At 38.1% G+C, this 26,830-nt stretch overlaps 1 long non-coding RNA gene across 2 annotated transcripts in view; it reads right to left on the bottom strand.

Annotated features, from left to right (window-relative positions):
* The window catches only part of LOC309843274, a 125,235-nt gene that overhangs the window by 73,254 nt on the left and 25,151 nt on the right, over positions 1–26,830 (bottom strand). For both annotated transcript variants that reach the window (XR_014300033.1, XR_014300034.1), the window contains exon 2: positions 2,802–2,887. This is a non-coding gene — a long non-coding RNA (uncharacterized lncRNA). The remainder of the gene's footprint in view (positions 1–2,801; positions 2,888–26,830) is intronic.

The raw sequence follows: 26,830 nt of genomic DNA, 5'->3' as shown, positions 1-26,830 counted from the left end.
AGGGCATAGGGAGATGGAGAGTAGATGGGAGTTCAGGGAAATTGGAAGGGGGGGTGAACCATGAGAGACTATGGACTCTGAAAAACAATCTGAGGGTTTTGAAGGGGCAGGAGGTGGGAGGTTGGGGGAGCCAGGTGGTGGGTATTAAGGAGGGCACATATTGCATGGAGCACTGGGTGTGGTGCAAAAACAATGAATTCTGTTATGCTAAAAAGAAAGAAAGAAAAAAATCTAAGGATTAAAAAAAAAGAATAGGAAGGTGGTGACAAAGGAGTCTCCAGAACTCACCTCATCCCACAAATACACCTAATCTACAGCTACATATGGAAAAATTCCCTCTGAGAGAAATCCAAACTCCTACAAGTGGGCAAGTGAGGAAACACACACATACACACAACACCTGGAAACAGGCAGGAGAAACTGAAATACAGTCTTGCCATAAACCCCACCCCTAGTGCAGTAATACACAATTGGGAGGGAACACACAATTTCCAGATTCTCCTGGAGGAGCAAAGGGATTAGACCCCACTAATGCCCAACTTTTAATACTTCCACCTCAGAGATGATGTGTAAAATATCTAGCTTTAAAAGCCAACTGTGTTTTGCATCCATGAGAACCACAAGGCTATAACAAACTCAGAGACGATTCTTAAATGGTTCAGGTGAACTCAACATTGCCAACTTCCAAGGCCCAGTGCTGAGGCAACAAACTGAAATGCACCAGTCTTTCTGTGAAAGAATCCTATTTGCTTATTCTAAAGCCTAGGCCTTAGGGGCATGCTTCTACCTTGAAACCCATCTAGGCGTTGATTACAATACTCTCCAGAGATTGCAGAGGGCAGTGGATGCCATCTTCACCCTCTCCCTCACTTCAAGTCACAGGTATCTCCTAGAAACGAGCTTGAGTACTTGTCTGGTGCCCCAGTTTTTGCAGCTACTGTCCAGGGGACACCCACTGATCACCTGGCTCTGGTGGCCACAGAGTTTAGATTCATAGGGCCCACAGAACTATAAAAAAATCAAGAAAAACTTCTTATTTGGATACCCTCCCACATGGTGCAGCACAGAGACAGCAGATAAGAATGCCCAGTCTTTCAATGAAAGAGGTCTCTTTGATAATATTAAAAGCTGTGGCCTCAGGAGCAGACTTCTAATTTAACACCCTTCAAGAGGCCCACTGCAATCCTCTAGAAAGCAGGAGGCAAGCAGACACCATATTTGCTCTCTCACTCTTCACCCTGTCTCAAGTCAGCTCTGTTCTGAGAAAGGACCTTGTGCATTTGTCTGGCACCCTGGCTTTTGTGGCTGCCACCCAGACAGTGGATAGATCCCTTAATAGCCTGGCTCTGGTGGCCAGTGGAGCTTATGTTCATGGAATCAACAGGATGGTAGCAAACAAAGAAACAGTTCTCAAGTGGCTATCCCATCAGAGCTCGATGCAGAAAGAACAGACAGAAACACTCATCTTCCAACATTCCCCTAAAAGAGGTCTACCTGCATACTTTAAAAGCTTCTGCTTGAAAGTTTGGCTTCCAATCAGACTGCATCTAGGTGCCAACTGAGATCCTTCTCTTTGGGACACTGATAAGTCTTGGCACAATCTCAGCTACTGGGAGCCACTAAGAAAAAAGAAGCCTGCTTAAACAATCACAAAGATTTAAGCTGGGGATGGCTTGAACAATAAAGTTTTCCTCTTACATGAAAAAACTCCTCAAAACTGGTATAGATGATGATTTTATCTAATGCATAAAAACCAACACAATGAGTCAAGGAAAACGAAGAAATAGAGGAATATATTCCAAATGAAAGGAATGATAATGTTTCAGAGAAAGAATTTAATGAAACAGAGATAAATGAGTGATTTATCTGATAAGGGGCTCAAAATAAAAGTCAAATTCAAAATAAATACTGAGGTCAAAAACAATGTATAAACAAAATGAGAATTTCAAAAAAATAAAAAATAGAAAATGTGAGTACCAAACAGAAATTACAGAGCTGAAAAAATATAATTAAAATAAAGAATTCAGGGGTGCCTGGGTGGCTCAGTGGGTTAAAGCCTCTGCCTTCGGCTCAGGTCATGATCCCAGGGTCCTGGGATTGAGCCCCGCATCAGGCTCTCTGCTCGGCAAGGAGCCTGCTTCCCCTTCTTTCTCTGCCTGCCTCTCTGCCTACTTGTGATCTCTGTCTGTGAAATAAACAAATAAAATCTTCAAAAAAAAAAATTCAATAGAAGAATTCAAACTAGTTAAAGCAAAATAAAGAATTGGCATAAGACTTCTGGGGAATATGGCAGAGCAGGAGGGCCCTAAACTCTTTTCCTCCCAAGGATACAACTAGGTAACACTTACATAAGACCAAACAATCAGAAAAGGCCTCATAGACTGGCCAAAGTCCACAACCAAATGTAGAGAAGAGGCCACATCAAAAGGGTAAGACAGGCAAGGATTTGGTGGGAACCTAAACTCCATGGTTCTGACCTCTGGAGGGAGGGAGCCACAGGTGTGGAGAGGTACAGAAAACAGACTATCACACCAAGGAGTCTGCAAGGGCAAGAAGAATCCCCAAAGCATTTTGTCTGGAAAATCAGAGGGGCCAAATTTGGTGAGTGCTTATAACCTGTGGGACTTAAAGCCCAGAACTTAAAAATCAGTGGGTTTGGCTCTGAGAGAGCCTGGAAGGTGATGAGAAGCTGAGCCCCTGTCCTTAAAAAGACAATAGAGCAAACGGCCCACCTAGATACACCTTGGAAACAGCAGTCTGAAAGGCACCTGAGATTATGGGAGAGAGAGTTACTTGGTTACCTCAAAGTTCAGTGAGGGACTTCTCCAGGAGCAAAGAAGCTGGCAGGCATTTTCCTCCCCCGTCCTTATCATCAACACGCAGTCATCTAGGGGAACAAGTGTGACACTGTTATTCTCTATCTAACTTGATTACTGTGTTCCAACTCCTCTAGCCCGGTCTGCCTCGGTCCTGGTTTTGCAGATCCCCTCCCTCAGACAACCCACACAACTTTTTGCCAACACCGCATCTCCTGATATCCTAGGGAGAACATGGTTACTTTCTTAAAACTGCATCCCCCACATCTTCATGTTTTGCAGGGCAGAACTAGAAGGCCTTGGACTCCACAGTTGCTTGCTATCTATCCACTGTTGGAGAAGGACAAGCACCACACTTGCCTCCCCCACTTACCAATGTGTGTTTTGTGGAGCAGCCCCAGCACCCTCAGTGTCCACATAGCTTCATGTCCCCTGTTCAGGAGGACCAGTACCACCTAGTCAAAAGTGCACATCCCACCCACTACTTTCAGGAGCAAGAGGCAGAGCTGAATCTCCTAACATACAAAAATATGCAAAATATTAAGCAAAATCAGGATACAGAGGAATATGTCATAAATGAAAGAACAGAACAAAAACACAGCAAGAGACCTAAATGAAGCAGAGATAACTAATATGCCTGATAGATAATTTAAAGTAATGATGATAAAGACATTCACTGGACTTGAGAAAAGAGTAAAGAACATCAGTAAAAATCTTTAAGAAAGAGGTAGAAAACATAAAAAAAAATCAGAAATGAAGAACACAATAAATTAAATTAAAAATACCCTTGATGAAGTAAATAGGCTGGAAGAAGGAGAGGAATGAATTAATGAATTAGAAGACAGAATGATGAAAAGTAATTAAATTGAACAAATGAGAGAAAAAAGAATTATGCAAAATAAAAATAGACTTAGGGAACTCAGTGATGCCATCAAGTGTGTAACATTCATATTATAAGGGTCCCAGAAACAGAAAAGAGAGAAAAGGGGGCAGAAATTTTATTTGAAGAAATTATAGCTGAAAAATTCCCTAATCTGGGGACAGAAACAGATATCCATACCCAGGAGGCATAGAGACCACCACCTCCCCCCAACAAAATCAGCTAAAGGAGGTCCATAAGAAGACACATGGTAATCAAAATGACAAAAGCAGTGGTAAAGAAAAAAATCTTTTTAAAGATTTATTATTTAGAGAAAGAGAAAAAGTGCAAGTAAGAGGGAGGGGCAAAGGGAAAGGGAGAGAGATTCTCAAGCAAACTCTGTCCTAAATACAGAGCAGGACACAGGGCTCAATCTTATGACCATGAGATCACAGCCAAAACCAAGAGTTGGATGTTTAACCAACTTCATAACCCAGGCACCCCAAAGAAAAGTTTTTAAAGCAGCAAGAGAAAAGAAGACAGCTACATGCAAGAAACCCCATAAGGCAATCAGCTGATTTTTCAGCAGGGACTGTACAAGCCAGACAAGAGTGGTATGATGTAGTCAAAGTGCTGACTGGGAAAGGTCTATAGCCAAGAATACTCTATCCAGAAGGGGCAAGATGGTGGAGGAGTAGCAGACTGAAATGACATCAGGTCGCAGGAGTTCAGCTAGATAGTTATTGAACTATTATGAACACCTACAAACTCAACATAAATTGAAGAGAAGAAAAGCAGCAATTCCAGGAACAGAAAATCAACCACTTTCTGAAAGGTAGGACATGTGAAGAAGTGAATCCAAAGTGATGGGAAGATAGACCGTGGTGGGAAGGGCTGGCTTCTGGCAAGCAGTGGAGGAGTGCAACCCAAAATCAGAGCTTTTAGAAGTCTGCTCCACTGAGGGACATCACTCCAGAGGCTAAGTGAGGGTGGACCCCTCGCAGGGACAGTGGGTCTCCGGACCCACAGGGTCAATGAAAGATCAGGGGTGTCTGAGTGTGGCAGAGTTCCCAGGTATCAGAGTGGGGAAGCTGACCTCAGAGACAGATCCGAGGAGTGAGCTCTCAGCTCGGGGTTACATTAAACCATGATCTGTAGCACTATCAGACCACTGCTCTTTGAGCAGGGACCCCACAAATGGCATATACAGGGAGACTCACGTTACTTCTCTGGAGGAGGAGTTTGGCAGGAATCTGCTGAGTTTGGAGAATCCAAATGACGCTGTGCGCCAGAGACAGAAATGCTCCACCAAAGGCCAGGTGAGCCCAGAGCACAGCCGGAGACCAGGAAGATGGGAGTGATTGACCCCTTTTCTCTGAGGGTGCACTGAGGAGTGGGGCCCCGAGCTCTGAGCTCCTCCAGGCCGGAGGTTGGGAGGACACTATTTTCATTCCGGTCCTCCAGAGCTCTACAAAATGTGTTCAGGAAATAAAAACTCCCAAGAGTGAACCCAAGCAGATTTCTTAGCCAGGCCCCAGGCAAGAGCGGTGCAATTCCACCTTGGGCAAAGACATTTGAGAATCACTACAATAGGCCCCTCTCCCAGAAGATCAGCAACAACATCCAGCTAAGAACAAGCTCACAGATCAAGGAGAACAGCAGAACTCCAGAGGAGGGAAAAGCAAAGTATGGAATTCATGGCTTTCTCCCCATGATACTTTAGTCTTACAAAGTTAAATTAAATTTTTTTTAATTTTATTTTTTTCTTATTCTATTTTTTTAACTTTTCCTCTTTCCTCTTTTAACGTTTAACTTTTATCCTAACAATACATTTCTTAAAATAATATTTTTAAATCTTCATTATTATAGTCATATTTTATCCATCATGTATTTAACCTTATTTTTTGTATACATATAGGGTTGTTTTTTGTTCTAAAAAATTTTGGGATACAATACTTCTAATAGATCAATATATACCCTAAATCTAGAACAGGACTTTTCTCTAGTCTCCAGTCTGAGCACAGTCTCTCTTCTTCTTTTTTTTTTTTTTTTTTTTCTTCTTTCTTTTTCCAACCATCTTATCTTATAAATTCCATTTTTTAGAATTTTTTTAAAGTTTCATCTTTACAGTCATATTCCATCTCTTCATTAAGTTTACCCTTATTTTTGTATATATACATAAGTTTTTCTTTCTTAAAAATTCTGGGACATAGTTTCTTCTAAGAGACCAAAATAACCCAAAATCAAGTGGATGGCTCTGTTCTATTCACCAGTCATATACATATACATACACACACACACACACACACACACACACGTGTGTGTGTGTGTGTGTGTATAAAATTATTTTCTTAATTTCTTTTTACCCCTTTTCTTCTCCCCCTGGTTTGGGGTCTCTTCTGATTTAGTTAGCATACATTTTTCTGGAGTCTTTAACACCCTTTTAGTACTATATTCTCTTGTTCATATATTCTTAACTGGATAAAATGACAAGGCAGGAAAACTCACAACAAAAAAAAAAGAAAAAGAGGCAGTACCAAAGGCTAGGGATCTAATCAATATGGACCTTGGAAATATGTCAGATCTAGAGTTCAGAATGATGAGTCTCAAGGTGCTAGCTGGGCTTGAAAAAGGCATGGAAGATATTAGAGAAACCCTGTCTGGAGAAATAAAAATCCCTTCTGGAGAAATAGAAGAACTAAAATCTAACCAAAATGGATTCAAAAAAGGTATTAATGAGATGCAATCAAGAATGGAGGCCCTTACAGCTAGGATAAATGAGGCAGAAGAGATAATTAGTATTACAGAAGACAAAATGTTGGGGAATAAAGAAGCTGAGCAAAAGAGAGACAAACAACTACTGGACCACTGGAGGAGAATTCGAGAGATAAGTGATACCATAAGACGAAACAATATTAGAATAATTGGGATTCTAGAAGAAGAAGAAAGAGAGAGGGGGGCAGAAGGTATATTGGAGCAAATTACAGTAGAAAATTTCCCTAATGTGGCAAAGGGAAGAAACATCAAAATCCAGAAGGTGGGGAGAACCCTCCTCATAATCAATAAAAATAGGTCCTAAACCCCTTCATCTAATAGTAAAACTTACTAGTCTTAGTGACAAAGAGAAAATCCTAAAAGCAGCTTGAGACAAGAGGTCTGTGACCTGGCAGGCCAGAAAGAACTGGCATGATATATTCAGAGCACTAAATGAGAAAAATACGCAGCGAAGAATACTATATCCAGCTAGGCTATCATTTAAAATAGAAGGAGAGATACAAAGCTTCCATGATAAACAAAAATTAAAAGAATTTGTAAACACCAAACCGGTCCTACAAGAAATATTGAAAAGGATCCTCTAAGCAAAGAGAGAACCTAAAAGTAGTGGACCAAAAAGGAAAAGACAAAATATACAGTAAAATGGATAAAAAAGCATGCTCCAATCAAAAGACACAGGGTATCAGAATGGATAAAAAGACAAAACCTATCAATATGCTGTCTATAAGAGACTCATTTTAGACCCAAAGACAACTCCAGATTTAAAGTGAGGGGCTGGAAAACAATTTACCATGCGAATGGACATCAAAAGAAAGCTGGGGTGGCAATCCTTACATCAGATCAATTAGACTTTAAGCCAAAGACTATAATAAGAGATGAGGAAGAAATTATATCATACTCAAAGGGTCTGTCCAACAAGAATATCTAACAATTTTAAATATCTATGCCCCTAACATGTGAACAGCCAACTATATAAACCACTTAATAACAAAATCAAAAAAACATATCAACAATAATACAATGATAATAGGGGACTTTAACATCCCCCTCACTGAAATGGACAGATCATCCAGGCAAAAGATCAACAAGAAAATAAAGTCCTTAAATGACACACTGGACCAGATGGACATCACAGACATATTCAGAACATTCCACCCCAAAGCAATTGAATACACATTCTTCTCTAGTGCACATGAAACATTCTCCAGAATAGATCACATCCTGGGTCAGAAATCAGGTCTCAACAATTACCAAAAGACTGGCATCATTCCCTGCTTATTTTCAGACCACAATGCTCTGAAGAAGCTAGAACTCAATCACAAGAGGAAAGTTGGAAAGAACTCAAACATGGAGGCTAAAGAGGATCCTACTAAAGAATAAATGGGTCAACCAGGAAATTAAAGAAGAACTGAAAACATTCATGGAAACACCTGATAATGAAAACACAGCTGTTCAAAATCTGTGGGACACAGCAAAGGCAGTCCTGAGAGGAAAGTATATAGCAATACAAGCCTTTCTCAAGAAACAAAAAACATCTCAAGTACACAATCCAACCCTACACCTAAAGGAGCTGGAGAAAAAACAGTATAGAAAGCCTAACGCCACAGGAGAAGGGAAATCATAAAGATCAGAGCAGAAATCAATGAAATAGAAACCAAAAAAAAAAAAACAACAGAATGAATCAACGAAACTAGGTGCTTGTTCTCTGAAAGAATTAACAAGATTGATAAACCCCTGGCCAGACTTATCAAAAAGAAAAGAGAAAGGACCTAAATTAATAAAATCATGAATGAAAGAGAAGAGATCACAATCAACCCCATAGAAATACAAACAATTACAAGAACATATTATGAACAACTATACGCCATCAAATTTGACATTCTGGAAGAAATGGGTGCATTCCTAGAGACATATAAACTACCAAAACTGAACCAGGAAGAAATAGAAAGCCTGAACAGACCCATAACCAGTAAGGAGATTGAAGCAGTCATCAAAAATCTCCCAACAAGAGCCCAGGGCCAGACGGCTTCCCAGGAAAATTCTACCAAACATTTAAAGAAGACTTGCTATCTATTCTCCTGAAACTGTTCTAAAAAATAGAAAAGGAAGGAAATTTTCCAAACTCATTTCATAAGGCCAGCATCACCTTGATCCCAAAACCAAAGACCCCATCAAAAAAGAAATTACAGACCAATATCCTTGATAAACATGGATGTGAAAATTCTCACCAAAATATAAGCCAATAGGATCCAACAGTACATTAAAAGGATTATTTACCACGACCAAGTGTGATTTATTCCTGGGCTAGAAGGTTGGTTCAACATCCACAAATCAATCAATGTGCTATAATACATTAATAAAAGAACAAGAGCCATATGATACTCTCAATAAATGCTGAAAAAGCACTTGACAAAGTACAGCATCCTTTCTTGATCAAAACTTTCTTGATCAAAATGTAGGGATGGGGGTATAAACCCCAACATCATCAAAGCCATCTATGAAAAACCCACAATCAATATCATTCTCAATGGGGAAAAACTGAGAGTTTTTCGCCTAAGGTCACGAACATGACAGGGATATCCACTATCACCAGTGCTATTCAACATAGTTTTAGAAGTCCTAGCCTTGGCAATCAGACAACAAAATGAAATAAAGTGCATCCGAATCGGCAAAGAAGAAGTCAAACTCTCACTCTTTGCAGATGATATTTTACTTTATGTGGAAAACCCAAAAGACTCCACTCCAAATCTGCTAGAACTTATACAGGAATTCAGGAAAGTGTCAGGATATAAAATCAATGCACAGAAATCAGTTGCATTTCTATATACCAACAACAATACAGAAAAAAGAGAAATTAAGGAGTTAATCCCATTTACAATTAATCCCAAAACCATTAGATACCTAGGAATAAACCTAGCCAAAGAGACAAAGAATCTGTACTCAGAAAGCTATAAAGTACTCATGAGAGAAATTAAGGAAGACACAAAAAAATGAAAAAATGTTCCATGTTCATGGGTTGAAAGAACAAATATTGTGAAAATATCTATGCTACCTAAAGCAATCTACACATTTAATGCAATCCCTATCAAAATACCTTCAATTTTTTTCAAAGAAATGGAATAAATAATCCTAAAATTTATGTGGAACCAGAAAAGACCTCAAATAGCCAGAGGAATGTTGAAAAAGAAAGCCAAATTTGGTGGCATCACAATTCCAGACTTCAAGCTCTATTACAAAGCTGTCATCATCAAGACAGTATGGTACTGGCACAAAAACAGACATATAGATCAATGGAACAAAATAGAGAGCCCAGAAATAAACCCAGAAATAGATAGACAACTAATCTGACAAAGCAGGAAAGAATGTCCAATGGAAATAAAGACTGAGGGTTGCCAGTGGGGGTGCGGTATGAAGACGGTGGTTGGGTTATGGACATTGGGGGAAGGTATGTGCTGTGGTGAGTGCTGTGAAGTGTGTAAGCCTGACCACTCACAGACCTGTACCAATAATACATTATATGTTAATTAAAAATAATTACAAATAATACATTATATGTTAATTTTAAAATTAACATTTTTATGGGGCAATAATACATTATATGTGGGCAAATAATACATTATATGTTAATTTTAAAAAAAGAGGCTGCTTCCTCAAAAACAAACAAAAATGGTATATTCATAAAACTGAGACATACTTTCGGGTTATAGTCATTATAACTGTGGACTTATGTTTCCTCACTGCCCTGAGGACCAGGTTTAGAGTACAAAAAAAAAATTACAACTGATCTCAATCTCAAAAATTGCAAGACAATCTCTTCCACTAACAACATGCAGTTTCTGAGAATTCAGGCCAAGCATCAAGCCATCCACCAGAAAACACTCAGGAAATTACTGTTGACAAGTGACTGAGCTTGCCTTGGGGTCTGAGTTTCTGTAGTGAGGTTTTGAAGACTTTTCCTACTTTCAGCTTCTGTTTTACATTCTCATCCTCTGGCCTCTGAGGCCCCAAGGGAGGGGTGATGGTAAAAAATCCCCAGGACTGGGAAAGAAGTGGATCAGAAACCAACACACTGAAACCGAGGGACGAAGAACTCTTAGCACATTCTCAGGGAAGCAGCTTTCTTGCCAGCTCTAAAGGATCTCTGCTACTGATTTTACAGTTAAGGTAATACTGGGGCAAGAGTAGAAAAGAATTGCAAGGGTCAAAATGTTTTCAAAACTTTTAACCAGGATAGGGTGCAGCCAAGCCTGATGTGGATCATTAGACACTGTTCAAGACTAAATTGTGATGTTTTTAGACAGGTAACAGAATTCACTGGGCTCCAGCTACATATCCTTACTGCTGAATCCGACACAAGCATGAGTGGGGACTAAACCAACAATCTGAAATGTCTTTTTTTTTTTTTTTAAGACTTAAGGAAGAACAATCTTTTTAAGACAATCTTTTTTTTTTTTTAAGATTGTATTTATTTATTTGACAGAGAGAGAGAGAGAGATCACAAGTAGGCAGAGAGGTAGGCAGAGAGAAGCGGAAACAGGCTCCCTGCAGAGCAGAGAACCTGATGCGGGGCTCGATCCCACGACCCTGAGATCATGACCTGAGCTGAAGACAGACTTAACCCACCCAGCCACCCACGTGCCCCAACAATCTGAAATGTCTTAACACTGTTTTCCTTTGTCACCTTGAGATCTATGGAGATCATAACTACCACTTAAGTTACCTTTGTTTTTTATAAAACCTAGTTATTTGAAACTACAGACTGACAGTTTGAAGAACTGCCACTGTATTGTTTTTATGAGAAAGAGCAATGAATGAAATATAAGGTAAATAGCTTGCTTACATTGTTAAAAATGGAAAAAAGTGACATTCAGGTAAACAATGAAAAGGTTTAATGAAAACAGCTCTATGTTTGTAGTCATAGTCTTGAAGCTAGTAAGAGGATTTCTTCCTTTAGAAATAGCCCTGGATAAATTATTTTTTATTTTCTGGCACACACTCACTCCTTAAGGCTTCTTGTACTAGATTCTGTTTCTCCTCTATTGTCTCCACTATAATGAATCATTTAATTCGAGTTGCCCAATTTGACCCATCAATACTGTCTGGCAAATTTGTTTTCTCCTCAGAGCTCGTAATTTTGAATTTCTTATCATACACATGCTTCATGCATCTTCCTGTTTCATTTCCATTTATCTCCTTGCTAAAAGACTTTCCTCCTCTTCCAAACTCAAATGAAAAACAATGCAAAACAAAGCAAAAGCAAACAGTAATAACAAACGAAACCAGCTAGAATTGTATGACTGATAACAGAGATGATTTCCTCCAGAAACACCATCACTAGCACTTCTGAATCTTTTCTCCCGTATTTCTTGGCATTTTCCTTCTTTATACTTTTTTTTCCCTTTTTCTTCAGCTCCCTTTTCTAAGCTATAAGTTATACTGGTATAAATAAACATTTATTCACCTCTATTTTTTTCACAAATAGGCTAAGAGTATTGAGTAGAAATGCCAATGTCACACAAATAGCCAGTTGTAGAGCTAGTGTTGGAAATCAGGTCTGCCTTACTTCAAAACCAAATGTGTATTTGTGCATGGGTATTGATCCATTCTTGTATTTTTTTAAGATTTTATTTACTTATTTATTCGAGAGAGAGCAAAAGTGAGGGAGAGGGAGAAGCAGACTCGCTGCTGAGCAGAGCGCCCAATGTGGGGCTTGATCCCAGGACCTTGGGATCAAGACCTGAGCCAAAGGCAGATGTTTAACTAAATGAGCCACGCAGGCACCCCTTTTGCATTGTTTTTATTTGTTTACAAAGTTTATGAGGCTCTAAGAGAGTTGAGAAGAATGCATCTCAGAGCACACATCACAGGCTGGGCTAGGAAAGGTAGAGCAACAGTTAATTATATATGGGCGTGTTCATGTTGAATCTGCAGAGATATTTTAGAGACTGGGCTCTCCCAAAAGCATTAAAGAGGTCGCCCAGATAACATTTGGGGCAATGTGTAAAATACTTCTATTAATATAAATATATAGTGCTCATGTTCTTCTTTAGAAGGTCTGAAAATTCAGACCAGTTAGTTCCCTCTCCCATTAGTGACATCATCCTAAAGTATAAGATCTTGTAAGCCTCCAATATCTGCAAACAGATTTGGATTGTGTTTCTTCTGTTTTTCCAGCTAATTGTTGTAAATGATCACTGCCAGTTCCCCATATCTTTGCAATCTAAAAATGATGATGGTCCCTGCTCTATATAAATCAGGCAACCAGAAATCTATAAATGTATAGTACCAATAATGTATTTTTTCCCTATTTTTAGTCATCAGAGGATCTTGGGTTCGAATAAGGGCTATGGCACTTGTAGCTCTCTGACTTTGACAAGTAAATCTTCCCTTATCTTTTATTTTCCTTTTGGTCCTATGCAACTTAGCATCTTCACAGTAAACACATGGGGTTTTTTCATTACTATGCTGGCATTTAATAACCAGCCCACTGTGTAGGGGTTAGGAGGATTTGTAGCACTTGCCAGTTTTCTAAATATTCCCATAAAAGCTTCCAAAGTGAAGTCATTAAACTCAGGATTCAGAACAGATGTGTACAGTCAGCTCTTGTGAGCTGGTATGAGCTGGCTCTAACATCCAACAGAATCTTTCCATTGTATTTCCCTTGTTTTTCATATTTTCATTTTGCTTTCAATTTGCCACAAAATCAAACTGGTTACCTCATTTTGTGCTTTAGTTTCCACATCTGTAACATAAAAACAGTAGTTACAAACATATCTTAATAGCACTGCTTTGAATATTAGACAAGATCAGTAATGTAAATTGTCCTGTGTATAACTGGCCAATGCAACACATATACATATTATGTGTATAGGCCAAATTTGTTTTGCACAATTGAAGATCTTGATTTTTTCCTTTTATTTTTAATTCCAATATAATTAATATACCATATTACATTAGTTTCAGTTGTATCATATAGCAATTCAATAATTCTACACATTACTTAGTGCTCATCACTGTTAAGTGTACTCCAGTCCCCTTCACCTATTTCATCCATCCACTCCCTCCCACCTCCCCTGTGGTAATAATCAGTTTGGTCTCTATAGTTAAGAATCTATTTTTTATTTTCATTTATCTCTTTTGTTTGTTTCTTAAATTCTGCATATGCGTAAAATCATAAGGTATTTGTCTTTAACTGACTTGTTACACTTAATATTACACCCTCCAGGTCCATGTTGTTGCAAATGGCAATAATTCATTTTTTATGGATGAGTAATATTTCATTGTATATGTATATCACATCTTCTTTATCCATTCATCAGTCAATGGATACTTGAGTCGTTTCCAAATTTTGGTTATTATAAATAATGTTGCAATAAACACAGTATCTTTTGAATTTGCATCTATCTTTTTGAATTAGTGTTTTTGTATTCTTTGGGTAAATTTCCAGTAGTGGAATCACTGGATCATATAGTAGATCTACCTTTAATTTTTTGAGGAACCTCCACTCTGTTTTCCACAGTGGCTGCCAACAGTTTGCATAACCACCAACAGTGCACAATGGTTCCTTTTTCTCCACACCCTTGCCAACACTTACTGTTTTTGTGTTTCTAATGAAAATCTGGATTTTAAGTACCCTGGTTACCCTCACTAACTTTGACTATTCATTGCAGATACCTAACTACTTCTAAGAAAAAGTGACGGGGGAGGAGTTAAGGTGGTGGAGAAGTAGGAGCATCCTGAATTTGTCTCATCCCTTGAACACGGCTAGGTAGCTATCAAACTAGGCTAAACACCCAAGAAGTCAATCAGAGGTCTGTGAGAACAAAAACTTCAAGTCAAAAAGTAGAAAAGTGATCACCTTTAGAAAGCCTCCAAGGAACAAAACAGCCCACCCACTGGAGGCCAGAGCCACTTACACCAAGGCCCACCCCCTGGGCCCTGGAGAAGCATTTCCACTGAAAGAACTCAACCTGAGAATCAGCACAGCAGGCCCCTCCCTCAGGACATTAGTGCAAACAACTACCCTGCACCAAATTTATTGATCACAGAGTGTTGCAAAGCTTCAGCTCTAGAGGAAATAGGATTGAGTTTCCTTTTTACTTTTATTTATTTTAATTTTATTTTTTTTCACTTATTTTCTTATAGCTCCAAATCTTTTATTAACCTTTTAAATTTTCATACACTTTTCGATCTTTTTCTACTTTCTTTTTTTTGGATCTAGATTCTTTTAACAAACAGACCAAAACTCACCCAGGATCTAGTGGGGTTTTTTTGTTTTCTTGTTTTGTGTTTTTGTTTTCCTTCCTTTGTTTTTTGCTTTGTCTTTCTCTTTGTTAGTTTCTATGTGTGTGTGTGTGTGTGTGTGTGTGTGTGTGTGTCTGCGCGCATGCACGCATGCATGTGTTGTTTTTTTCTCTTTCTTCTTTTCTTTTCTGGGAAAAATGACAAGATGGAGGAATTCACTCCAAAAGAAAGAACATGACATAGAACTCATGGCCAGGGATCTCATCAATATGGACATAAGTAAGATGTCTGAAGTAGAATTTAAAAAAATAATTATAAGGATATTACCTGGGTTTGAAAAGAGCATAGAAAAGAGAATCCCTTATTACAGAGATAAAAGAATTAAAATATTTTCAGGCCAAAATTAAAAATGCTATAACTGAGATATAAACATAAATGAGCACCATAAAAACAGGGGTGGATGAAGCAGAGGTAAAAATCAGTGATATAGAAGATAAAATTATGGAAAATAATGAAGCCAAAAAGAAGAGGGAAAGAAAGGTAATGGAGCATGAAGGTAAAAGTAGGGAATTCCACAACTTAGTAAAATGTAATAACATTTATATCATAGAAGTCCCAGAAGACAAAGAGAGAGTTAAAGGGGCAGAAGATGTACTGTAACAAATTAGAGCTGAAAACTTCCCTAATCTGGGGAGAGAAACAGAAATCAAAATCCAGGAAACACAGAGAACCCCCATTAAATTCAACAAATCCCACCATCAGAAAGGCATATCATAGTCAAATTCACAAAACAGACAGACATGGAAAGAATCCTGAAAGCAGCAAGAGAAAAACTCTCCTTAACTTACAAGGGACAACAGATCAGATTTGTAGCAGAACTGTTGACAGAGACTAGGTAGGCCAGAGAGTTGTGGAAGGAAATATTCAATATGTTGAATAAGGAAAATATATAGCCAAGAATTTTTTATTCATGAGGGAAGGCAAAAGACATTTCCAGACAAACAAAAACTAAATGAGTTCACGACCACTAAACCACTCCTATAAGAAATTTTAAGGGGGCCTCCTTGAGAGGAGAAAAAAGATCAAAGGCAACAAAAACTAGAAAGGACCACAGAACATCATCAGAAACACCAACTCCATAGGTAACACAATGGCACTAAATTCATCTCTCTCAATAATCACTCTGAATGTAAATGGACTAAATGCTCCAATCAAAAGATGCATGATATCAGAATGGATAAGAAAAGCAAGATCCATCTAAATGCTGCCTGCAAGAGACTCATTGTAGACCTAGAGTCATCTGCAGATTGAAAGTCAGGGGATGGAGAACCATGTATCCTGCTAACAGATGTCAAAAGAAAACCAAAGTAGCTATACTTAGAGCAGACAAACTAGATTTTAAAACAAAGACTGTAACAAGAGATGAAGAAGGACATTTTATCATAATTAAGGGGTCAATCCATCAAGAAGCTCCAACAATTGCAAATATTTTTGCCCCCAACTTGGGAGCACCCAAACATATATATATCAATTCATAACAAACATAAAGGAACTCACATGATAAGACAATAATACTACAGGACATTATCATCCCAATTACACCAATCGACAGATCACCTTAAGCAGAAAACCAACAAGGAAACAATAATAGCTTTGAAAGACATACTGGACCAGATGGACTTAACAGATATATTCAGAACACTTCATCCTAAAGCAACAGAGTACACATTTTTTTTTTCAAGTGCACATGAAACATTCTCCAGGGCAGATTACACACTGGGTCACAAATCAGCCCTCAACAAACACAAAAAGATCAAAATCATACCATGCATATTTTCAGACCACAATGCTATGAAACTGGAAGTCAACCACAAAAAAAAAAAAAAAAAAAAAAATCGAAAGACCTCAAATACATGCAGGTTAAAAAACATCCTATGAAGGAATGAATGCGTTGTGGTGTATATATAAATTAAAGGAAATTAAAGAAGAAATTTTAAGAAATACATGGAAGCTAATGAAAATGAAAACACAGGAACCCAAAACCTGTAGGATACAGCAAAGGCAGTCCTAACAGGGAAGTACATTACAGTACAGGCCTACCTCAAGAAGCAAAAAGTCTCAAATATACAACCTAAACTTATGCTTAAAGAAGCTAGAAAAGGAAAAACAAGTACAGCCTGAAGGCAGCAGAAGAAGGGAAATAATAAAGATTGGAGTCAAAATCAATGATATAGAAACAAACCAGTAGAACAGAATAACAAAACTCTTCAAAAGAATTAATGAAATTGATAACTCCTTACTGGACGTATCAAAAAGAAATGAGAAAGGACCCAAACAGATAAAATCACAAATGACAGAAGAGAGATCATAAGCAGCACCACAGAAATACAATTACAAGAGAATACTATGAAAAATTATATGCCAACAAAGCAGGTGATCTGAAAGAAATGGACAAATTCCTAGAAACTTACAAACTACGCAAACTGAAACTGGAAACCAAAACTGGAACAAACTGCATATTTGAACAGACCCATAACCAGCAAAGAAATTGAATCAGTAATCAAAAATGTCTGGGCTGGATGACTTCCCAGGGGGATTCCACCAGACATTTAAAGAAAAGATACTACCTATTCTCAAACTGTTCCAGAGACTAGAAATGGAAGGAGAACTTCCAAATCCATTCTACAAAGCCACCATTACCTTGATTCCAAAGACCCCACTTTTTTAAAAAGGACAATTACAGGCCAATATCTCTGATGAACGTGGATGCAAAAAGTCTCAATAAAATACTAGCAAATAGAATCCAACAGTACGTTAAAAGAATTATTCACCACGATCAAGTGGGATTTAGGCCTGGGCTGCAGGGCAGGTTCCATATTCCCAAATCAATCAACATGATACATCACATTAATAAAAGAAAAGATAAGAACTACATGATCCTCTCAATAGATGCAGAAAAAGCATTTGACAGAATACAGCATCCACTCTTGATAAAAACCCTCAACCAAGGAGGGATAGAAGAACACACCTCAACACTCATAAAGGCCCTATATGAAAAACCATCAGCTAATATCATCCTCAATGGGGGAAAACTGAAAGCCTTTCCCCTATGATCAGGAACAAGACAAGGATATCCACTCTCACCATTACTATTTAACACAGTACTGCAAGTCTTAGCCTCAGCAATGAGACAACACAAAGACATAAAAACCATCTGAATGCACAAGGAAGAAGTCAAACTTTCACTGTTTGCAGACAATATGATATGCTATGTAGAAAACCCAAAGGACTGCACCAAACATTGCTAGAAGTGATACATGAATTCAGCAAAGTAGCAGGATATAAAATCAATGTGCAGAAATATGCTGCATGTCTCTATACCAATAGAAAGAAGTAGAAAAAGAGACCAAGGAATTAACCTCCTTTACTACTGCATCCGGAACAATAAGATGTAGGAGTAAATTTAACTAAAGAGGTAAACTAGGTATTTACCCAAAGGATACAAAAATACAGATTTAAAGGGACACTTACATCTTAATGTTTATAATAGCATTATCAACAATAGCTCAACTATGGAGAGAGCCCAAATGCCAATCGACTGATGAATCAATAAAGAAGATGTGGTGTATATATAAACAATGGAATATTACCCAGCCATCCAAAAGAATGAAATCTTGCCATTTGCAATGGCATGGATAGAGCTAGAGTGCATGTATTACAGTAAGTGAAATAAGACAGAGAAAGGCAAATACCATGTGATTTCATTCATATGTGAAATTTAAGAAGGAAAGCAGATGAACATATGGGAGGGAGGGAAAAGAGAGAGAGAGAAACCCTTAAAGACTCTTAGAGAACAAACAGGGTTGATGGTTGGAGGTGGGTGGGGATGGGCTAGATGGTTGTTGAATATCAAAGAGGGGATTTTTGTGATGAGCACTGGATGTTGTTTGTAAGTGATGTTTCACTGAATTCTACTCCCAAAACCAGTATTACACTGTATGTTAACTAAGTAAATTTAAATTTAAAAAGAAAGCTACAGGATTCAGGAGAAGAAGAAGGAGGAAGAGGGGGAAGAGGTGGAGGAGGAGGAGGAAGAGAAAGAAGGAAGGAAGGAAGCAAGGAAGCAAGGAAGAAGAAAGAAACAAAGAAAAGCTACAGGATATCATTATGGGTGTCACATTGGCATACTGGTTGTAGTCACTTCCCAAGTGCTCAGCATGCCACACGCATGTCTCAGATTGGGCAATCAGAATAGAAAACCTGCATATAACTTCCTCATCACCTGATGAACTTTGCCTAGGGTAGGATGCCAGGCAGACCTTCTGAGTCCTGTTTTATTTATGAGGGATTTAAACTGAGAGTCATGTAAGGACATAGGCCTTAATTTATTTACACTTGACTAAAGTAGAGGTTACACAACAGAAGAACTGCTATTAAACTGGCATTATATTGAGTACTTTTCTTCGAGCTTAACCATTTATCAATATTCCTTGACATTTTCCCCATTTTCACTCACTTGCTATGTGTCTTAAAGTGTTTTCTGTTCCTGTTATAAAACGTCTAATTTTCAACTGCTTATAGTTGTGTGGTATGGTAGAGTTAAAGTCTTTATGTTTACTTGGGTTACATCCAAGCATTTATACATTGACTAAACTATCATTGAACTCTTTAAGTCTTCACAGTGTAGAAATCCAGGCCAAAGTTTTCATGGTTTTAGAAAAGTCAGTAAACATACAGTTTTCAAGCGTTTCGTAATGCCTCTCATTAGCAGGTATAAAATACATTGTATAGTTAGTTACATATAACATTGTGTTGGATATACATATATATGTGTATATATATATATACTGTTTTGCAAATATATTCTGTATCCATTTTACATTTCACATATACTGTAGTTACATATACATACTATGTCAAGTCTTTATGAATACACACATACATCATATACACACACACAGAGTGTAGTAATCATTCAAGCTGAAGTTCATTAGGTGATACATTAGACCATCTTCAAAATTATAATGATTTTTAAAACAGAAATATCTTTCCAGATGTGCTTTTCTTTAACCAAAGTGGGAAAAATGTGTTTTTTATATATACATATATATAGATGTGTGTATACATACTTCTGTGATAATAAAAATAATTGTTATTGAAAACAAATTCACAATATATATAATTATACATAAAAGTATAAAAGAAATGTAACCTCTAATCCTTTGAAACTAGCAAAACAATGTGCGGAATACACTTTGTTATAAAACATATTGCTGAGCTAGAAACACTGTTAATTTTTATTTGTATATTCTTCTGGGAATACATATTTATTTATATATTATTGATATATAAGGCTTTGTTTTCAGGAACAGAATATTATATATACCATGAATTATTCTTAGTTGTCATTTCCAAATTTATCTACAACAATAAATTTATTGGAAAGCAGTTTGAACGATGCAGATGCAGTTCACTCAATTCAGAAATTCAGTTCTTCTGTGTACAAAGTTCACAAAACATTCAATTGTCCCTGAAATTCTTTTTAGTTCACTGGAATAAAATGATAGATGGTATTGGCCATTAGAAAAAGCAGCTGATTCCTCAGCATTAGACCAATTTGAAAGTTGCCCTGCCCTACTGTCACTTTCAGTCTCAGCTATATTAATAGAAAATAAAGTTTTAAACTTTGTCTTGAAATTGGAACTGCTTTTACATTGATGGAGAAATGAGTAACTCTAGATCTTATCAACTACAAAAAAGTTATCAAACAGAAATTTAAGGTGATAAGAGGAAAGACACACAGAATCATTGAGTCCTTGAGAAGTATCTCCCAGATTAGAGTGGAATATAGTTACAAACTCTTTTGACACACTGATAGTCATTTTAGGGTCAGAGACTATTTTCTCCTGAGTTTGGTAAGAATTCTAATTCATATCAGGCTTTAAATTGCTCAGTGATCCCCAAGTGTCCCAATTTTATTAGATAACTTTGATATAGAAAAGGCAGCAGTTCAAAGCATGTTTATTTTCTTTTGCTTTGTGATTAAGACCGATAATTAAAGATTTCAAGGGGTCTTTATATTAATATAAGGACTTCTAACAGAAAATTTTTTAACATTTCAATTAAAATACAACATAGAAACTGTAAAATGCTCAGCTAAAAAGTGCATAGTCAATGAAATATCACAAAATGAACATATCCTTATAATTATTACCCAGATCAAAAAAACAAAGACCCTTCTTCCAAGAAAGGTAACATTCACAGGTTACGAGGATTAGGACATGAATACATCTTTGATAGGCCATTTTTTAAACCTATCACAGTAATCCAGTCTGAATGGGCACTTATGATGTTACAGTAGCTATATGATAAACACTTCTACTATGATTATTCTGCTGTGTTGGGTAGGTTCATATATGTCCACTGGATGTATAATTAGGAGTGAAATGGGCAGGCAACTGGCTACTTAGGTTCAACTTCAGTAAATAATTCCAAACATCATTTCAAAATGACTTTAAATCCTCCTCAAAATTACAATGATTTCTGAAAGGAATCTATTTAAAGTCCCCATCCACTCCCCCCAAGCCAAGCTTACAAACAAAACTTATAGGTGTCCATAGTTGGCCCTAACTCTTTGTTTTTCTAGGATATGTGCCCTCCATTCTTAGAAAATAGACCCCCAACTACAAAACATATTCTTCTCTAGCCTGACCACAGCCCACAATCCTCAACAGAGGGTTCAAAAAGACAGATCCCTCAAAAAAACCAGCCACCCCCTTCCCTACCTGGCCAAGAGTGGACCCCCTCCCCACACCCCAGCCATGGGCAGAGCTGCAACCCTCTCACATCCTGCAAACCCCCTTAAAAGGCCCAGCCTAACAGAAACTCAGGGTGCACATCTCTCTTAATGTTGGCCTTTCTCCTCCCTTGGAGAGTGAATAAACTCTTGTCTTGCTTGTTGCTCTACTCTTTGTGCACTTCTTCAACACCCATGTCACCGGCCACCCTAACATTTTGTGAAACAGAAGTAGCCTTTCAGGAATAGTATTTTTCAGGCCATAACAATGTGTGTGTTTAGTTAGCCTATTCATAGTAACTATATCTGTTTACAAATAATATATTCCTGCAAAAACAGCAAAATAAGGTATGGAATACGTTTTGTAATAAATACATATTTGTGATTCAACAGGCTATGGATGTTTGGTTACAGAGTAGGAGAAGAGGAAAAGACAGAAGGGAGAGAGAAGGAAAAAGAAGGAAAGGTTGTGATTCTGCCAAACTTCTCTGAAACACGCTGGGCATGCCATCTCAGCAGAAAGTGGCATCACTATAAAAATAACAGCTCTCCTCAGATACAAGGGGTTGATGCTGCTCTCCTTCAAGTTTGGTCATTGCTCCCACAATGGGAAGGATTCCCACCCTGGAGAAGGATTTTTTCCTAAGTAGCTGGTCCAGTCAGTGATCTAACTCTGGCCTTGAGGTTCTGGAGGGTGCACCTCAAGTAATATGGGAAAGCCCATGTAACTACCAGACTCCAGGTCCCAAGACCTTGAACTCTTCAAAAAGCACTCTGGGGAGACTTAGATCAAGGAATACAGAGCCTGTATACTTCCTAATATGAGCCTTTTTCTTAGGTTACACTGTATCTATCAACTCTGTTGGTTTTGAGGGCCTTGGAGCTCTAATAATGACAAACAGGCAAAATGCAACTCAATCGCTTTTAATAGTGGGTTTTAACCAACAGGATGCCCCAGTCATAAACTGGAAAATTCCTTCGCCTAAAATGAACTATTCTTGAAAAGTTTTGGAAATGTATTATGGGTACATTCAACTTTACAGCAATCTACTCACACACAATATTCATCATCTAGAAACCAAGGTCACTGGCCAAATTACCTAACTAACTATTGTTTTAATTTCACAGTTTGGACCTTGGGACAAAGATGAAGATGCTATTTCCAGTTGGCCTTACTTCAAGGCGCTAAATCTGTTCCTGGGTCAGGGCAAGCTGAGGGAAGACCCAGAGTCCAAGCAGCACCTGCAGTACCCATTGTGGTCACCATCAATGAAGTGTCATGAAGGGAATATACAGAGTTAGGGGTGAAAGAGGATAAAAGGGTACAATCGGTCGAACAAGGAACAAGGAACTAGAGTGCCTCTTAGAGAGTGACGTAAAAGATCCTTTTATCTTTTTCATATTTACAAATAGGTGATATCATATTTGGAAGGAAGCTTATTTTGTTCTCTGAGTGTCCATTCTACAAATAGGAAATCCTCCTAAATTTTCCTCTTAGTGATCTGCTATTCAGCTCCCGTAAGGCTGTTGCTGATAAAACACTGGCTGCAGAGAGAAGGAATCCTCATTATTGCTCCCTACATGGCCTCTGTTGTCACTCACTGTTTGGTGGCCTCCTACCCCCCTGAAAATTTCATCTCTTCACTAGGTCTTCTCTGACACTCCCCAGTGAGAAGGAGGAAGGGTGCCTCATGATCATGCAGTAAGAGTGAGTCTGAATTCCTAAAGCATATTCTGACACCCATTCAGGCAGTGGGTAAGCAGTACCTATTCACAGCCAGGAGAGGGCAGAAGTCTACACCTCTCCTCTTATGGGAGGCTGGAGGTTAGGCCACAGATTTTACTGTGCTGTCTGGTTGGAGTAAAGCCCTTTGTCTAGAATTTTCTTTGTCTTGCCAAGCTGCCTCTTTCCTAGGCCTCTGGCTAAAGAAAATGTGCTTTGATGAGGTTTTTGTTTGGAAGCTTCCAAACAAGTTGCTATTTCTGGGTTGTCAGCTTTTCCAGCACCAAAACTGCTACACATCTAATTTGCCTCCTTTTTCCCTTCCAGAATTTTCTAAGGTTTGTTATGTATACAATAGTCAGGGCGATTAGTGGTACTTAATAGGGGTAATAGGGAAAGCATTTCTACTTCATCTTTCTGGAAATGGAAGTCTTCAACAATGAATATTTCCAATTTCAGGTAAAATGGGAAGAAAAAAGGAAAGGGTGCAGGAAAAAAGAAATATCTTGACCCCATATATCAATCACAATACAATCTTTTGCTCCTTTTCAAATCAGTATTTTGATAAATTGCACCCCTTCTGTTTTAGAAAATTATAAAATATGATACATGCATAAGAATGCATAGAATATAAAATGTAAAATACACAATAGAATTTGTGTGTGGGGGGGGTATGTTCCAGCTTTTATTTTTTTTCTTTTTTTTTTTCAATTTATTTATTTTCAGAAAAACAGTATTCATTATTTTTTCACCACACACAGTGCTCCATGCAATCCGTGCCCTCTATAAAACCCACCACCTGGTACCCCGACCTCCCACCCCCCTGCCACTTCAAACACCTCAGATTGTTTTTCAGAGTCCATAGTCTCTCATGGTTCACCTCCCCTTCCAATTTACCCCAACTCCCTTCTCCTCTCTAACACCCCTTGTCCTCCATGATATTTGTTATGCTCCACAAATAAGTGAAACCATATGATAATTGACTCTCTCTGCTTGACTTATTTCACTCAGCATAATCTCTTCCAGTCCCGTCCATGTTGCTACAGAAATTAGGTATTCGTCCTTTCTGATGGAGGCATAATACACCATAGTGTATATGGACCACATCTTCCTTATCCATTCGTCCGTTTAAGGGCATCCTGGTTCTTTCCATAGTTTGGCGACCGTGGCCATTGCTGCTATAAACATTGGGGTACAGATGGCCCTTCTTTTCACTACATCTGTATCTTTGGGGTAAATACCCAGGAGTGCAATTGCAGGGTCATAGTGAAGCTCTATTTTAAATTTCTTGAGGAATCTCCACACTGTTCTCCAAAGAGGCTACACCAACTTGCATTCCCACCAACAGTGTAAGAGGGTTCCCCTTTTTCCACATCCTCTCCAACACATGTTGTTTCCTGTTTTGTTAATTTTGGCCATTCTAACTGGTGTAAGGTGATATCTCAATGTGGTTTTAATTTGAATCTCCCTGAGGGCTAATGATGATGAACATTTTTTCATGTGTCTGATAGCCATTTGTATGTCTTGATTGGAGAAGTGTCTGTTCATATCTTCTGCAAATTTTTTTCATATCAATTGCAAATATCTTCTCCCATTCCGTGGGTTGCCTCTTTGTTTTTTTGACTGTTTCCTTTGCTGTGCAGTAGCTTTTGATTTTGATGAGATCCCAAAAGTTTATTTTCGCTTTTGTTTCCTTTGCCTTTGGAGACATATCTTGAAAGAAGTTGCTGTGGCTGATATCGAAGAGATTACTGCTTATGTTCTCCTCTAGGATTCTGATGGATTGCTGTCTCACGTTGAGGTCTTTTATCCATTTTGAGTTTATCTTTGTGTACGGTGTAAGAGAATGGTCGAATTTCATTCTTCTACATATAGCTATCCAGTTTTCCCAGCATGATTTATTGAAGAGACTGTCTTTTTTCCACTGTATATTTTTTCCTGCTTTGTCGAAGATTAATTGACCATAGAGTTGAGGGTCCATATCTGGGCTCTCTACTCTGTTCCACTGGTCTATGTGCCTGTTTTTATGCCAGTACCATGCTGTCTTGGTGATCACAGCTTTGTAATAAAGCTTGAAATCAGGTAACATGATGCCCCCAGCTTTATTTTTGTTTTTCAACATTTCCATAGCGATTCGGGGTCTCTTCTTATTCCATACAAATTTTAGGATTATTTGCTCCAGCTCTTTGAAAAATGCTGATGGAATTTTGATCGGAATGGCATTAAAAGTATATATTGCTCTAGGCAGTATAGACATTTTAACAATGTTTATTCTTCCGATCCAAGAACATGGAATGGTCTTCCATCTTTTTGTATCTTCTTCAATTTCTTTCATGAGTGTTCTGTAGTTCCTCAAGTACAGATCCTTACCTCTTTGATTAGTTTTATTCCCAGGTATCTTATGATTCTTGGTGCTATAGTAAATGGAATCGATTCTCTAATTTCCCTTTCTGTATTTTCATTGTTAGTGTATAAGAAAGCCACTGATTTCTGCACATTAACTTTGTATCCTGCCACGTTGCTGAATTGCTGTATGAGTTCTAGTAGTTTGGGGGTGGAGTCTTTTGGATTTTCCATATAAAGAATCATGTCATCTGCAGAGAGAGAGTTTGACTTCTTCATTACCAATTTGGATACCTTTTATTTCTCTTTGTTGTCTGATTGCTGTTGCTAGGACTTCTAATACTATGTTGAACAAGAGTGGTGAAAGTGGGCATCCTTGTCTTGTTCCTGATCTCAACGGGAAGACTGCAAGCTTTTTCCCATTGAGGATATTTGCTGTGGGTCTTTCATAGATAGATTTGATGAGGCTCAGGAATGTTCCCTCTATCCCTATACTTTGAAGCGTTTTAATCAGGAACGGATGCTGGATTTTGTCAAATGCTTTTTCTGCATCAATTGAGAGGACCATGTGGTTCTTCTCTCTTCTCATATTAATTTGTTGTATCACATTGATTGATTTGTGAATGTTGAACCATCCTTGTAGCCCAGGGATGAATCCCACCTGATCATGGTGGATAATCTTTTTAATGTGCTGTTGGATCCTGTTGGCTAGGATCTTGTTGAGAATCTTAGCATCCATATTCATCAGTGATATTGGTCTAAAATTTCCTTTTTGGTAGGGTCTTTGCCTGTTTGGGGATCAGGGTAATGCTGGCTTCATAGAAAGAGTCTGGAAGTTTTCCTTCTGCTTCAATTTTTTGAAACAGCTTCAGGAGAATAGGTGTTATTTCTTCTTTGAAGGTTTGGTAGAATTCCCCAGGGAATCCGTCAGGTCCTGGGCTCTTGTTTTTAGGGAGGTTTTTGATCACTGCTTCAATCTCGTTATTAGATATCGGTCTATTCAGGTTGTCGATTTCTTCCTGGTTCAATTTTGGGAGTTTATAGTTTTCCAGGAATGTATCCATTTCATCTAGGTTGCTAAGCTTATTGGCATATAACTGTTGATAATAACTTCTGATGATTGTTTCTACTTCCTTGGTGTTCGTTGTGATCTCTCTTTTCATTCATAATTTTATGAATTTGGGCTTTCTCTCTTTTCTTTTGGATTAGTGTGGCCAATGGTTTATCGATCTTATTGATTCTTTCAAAAAACCAGCTTCTAGTTTCATTGATAC

The sequence above is a fragment of the Mustela nivalis genome (genome assembly GCF_964662115.1).
Source record: "Mustela nivalis genome assembly, chromosome: 10".
NCBI lineage: Eukaryota > Metazoa > Chordata > Mammalia > Carnivora > Mustelidae > Mustela > Mustela nivalis.
The sequence above is the reverse complement of the archived record's forward strand: the minus strand, read 5'-3'. Positions and strand labels throughout refer to the sequence as shown.